This window comes from Vombatus ursinus, unplaced genomic scaffold, assembly GCF_900497805.2.
Source record: "Vombatus ursinus unplaced genomic scaffold, bare-nosed wombat genome assembly UNPS02009770.1, whole genome shotgun sequence".
Taxonomy (NCBI): Eukaryota; Metazoa; Chordata; class Mammalia; order Diprotodontia; family Vombatidae; genus Vombatus; species Vombatus ursinus.
The window spans coordinates 18,307,605-18,309,822 of record NW_020949548.1 but is presented as its reverse complement, the minus strand read 5'-3'; the positions used below and the strand labels follow the sequence as shown (position 1 = coordinate 18,309,822).

The window sequence follows — 2,218 nt, the reverse complement described above, 5'->3', positions numbered from 1 at the left end:
ATATGATCTCATTTGATAATGATCCCAATCCTGGGAGGTAGGTGCTATTGTTATCCCAATTTTAGACTTGAGGAAACTGAGGCAGACAAAGCTGAAGTGACTTGTCCGGTGTCACAAATCTAGTGTCTCAGGCCAGATTTGAACTTAGATAGTTTTGATTCCTAGCCCAGTGCACTATTAACTGCATCACCTAGCTACCAAAAAATAAAAATAAAGGAGCAAAGAATGGGTAAAAATGTATAGAGTTCTTCAGGCAGAGAACTGGGGATGAGAGGAACTTCTCAGCTTTTGGCCCTTGTTTTTAAAGGAAAATAAAATGCAAGAACATCTGCTAAGACAAGAGAGAGGTCAGGACTGGGGTGCAAAAAGAAGCCACTGAGGAGAGGGAAGGAGAATGAGGAAGCATCAGATCATCCATTGAGAGCTGGAAAGAGCTTTAGCGTTCATCTAATCTGACCTCCTGATTTTTCAGATATGTCTCTGGGAGGATGAACACCTTGACCAGGGGTCACATGGCTCTCAAATAGCTGATCTTGGGATTTTCGGGCTCCCTCCTCTGATTCCTAATTCAGTACTTCTATTATGATGTATTACACAGCCTTTAAAGCCTTCCCACTGAGAAAGTAGTGGAGGCAAGTGAAATGCTCCATTCTGACTATGGAAAGAAAATTTTGAGGGTTTGGATGTCATTGAGATAAGAAGGAAATGGGAAGATTTCTATGCCTGTTAATGTGTGAATATTCAGGGGAGAAATGTCTCTCAGAATCAAATAAATAAATGAAGCCTTCCCAGCATTGCAGTCTTGTTAGTCGGGGCTGTAGCAGAAACCACAGCAAAAAGAGGAAGTTGTGGGCGTGGAGCGCGGAGAGAGGATTGGGTGGTGAGAAGGGGCAACCTTACAAAAGAACTGCTGGAACACAGCGCCCTCATGAGACTCTCTCCAGAATAGGCTCCGGAGAAGAAAGTGAGGCTGGTGACCTTGCACAGCCCTCCCTCACTTAAATCCAATTCACTTGCTCGTCATGGCATCACCTCCCTGATGTCATGGTCCTCTTCGAGAAGACAGGGCAAACAACAACAGCAAAAACTCCAGAGTCCTGATAATCACTCCCAGACCGCCCTCCTGATAGACACACCGGGGCCTCAGCCCTGGGAAAGGAAGAGAAGGACCCAGATTCCAATCCCTGTTCTGCTGCCTGTGTGAATTATAACAATCTCGTCCCCTCTCTGGGCCTCAGTTTTCTCCAATGCCAAATAAAGAGGCAGGACTGGGCGATCCCTTAGGTCTCTCCAAATTCTAAGAGCCCATGTGTGAGACCCGGGAAGAGGCGAGGAGAGGGGGCAGGAGGAGCCCACTGACCCATTCAGAAACCAGCTCCGGCCACCCTGCGAGAGCTTGTCTGTATTGAATCCGAACTCCCCAACCCCAACGCTGTCTCATAGATGCCCAGAGGCGAAGGGCTGGAGAGGAGCCGGGAGCGGAAGTGGGGTAAAGGGGACCTTCGAAGCCTCTCCCGACCCAAGACTGGGTTTGCACCTAAAGCCCAAGAAACCCCGCCCCCTAGAGTGATCACGCCAAGAGTCACGCGGCTCAAGTGGGCAGAAAAGCGGCTAAAAAGCAGCCTCTCACCTTTCCCTCGAAGTGCAGAAAACCCGACTACTCGAAGGGGCAGACGCCCTGCAGATAGGGGGCAGTCGGGGAATCTCTGTTTTACTGTCAATCTGTGAAACCTGTCTGGACTTCATTCATTTTTCTCCTCTCGAAATGAAGGAACCAAAGTCACAGATTTCGAGCTTATCTAGTCTGAATCGCTCATTTTACAGGTGAGGGGGGCCCAGGACTCTCTTCAGCCCGGCCCGGAGGGACAGAACCACTCATTAACGTACCTCCTTCTAGCTCTGGTTCCCAGACGGAGGGGGAGAGTTGGGGGAAGGGAGGGAGAAGTCCTACATTCCAGTTTCGGTTCTGGTGCTTGCTGTCTGTCACTGGTCCCCCTTCTGGACCTCTTTCCTTCACTATCAAAAAAGAGGAGGAAGGGTATTGGGCTAGAATAGTCTAGAGTCTAGACGCTCGATGATTCTGAAAGGCTCCCAACTCTAACCGTCTGTACATGCAAGGAATTAGAAGAGAAGGACTTGAGTGGAAGCAGCCGACCTCATGCAGCAACAGGCTGCCCATGCCGCCTGGATAAATCTGGAGAGACCGTCCAAGACTTCC

At 49.4% G+C, this 2,218-nt stretch overlaps 1 protein-coding gene across 1 annotated transcript in view; it reads right to left on the bottom strand.

The window, feature by feature from the left end:
• Positions 1–2,218, bottom strand: part of NCR3LG1 (natural killer cell cytotoxicity receptor 3 ligand 1) — a 12,293-nt gene that overhangs the window by 9,737 nt on the left and 338 nt on the right. The gene's annotated exons all lie outside the window — the stretch shown is intronic.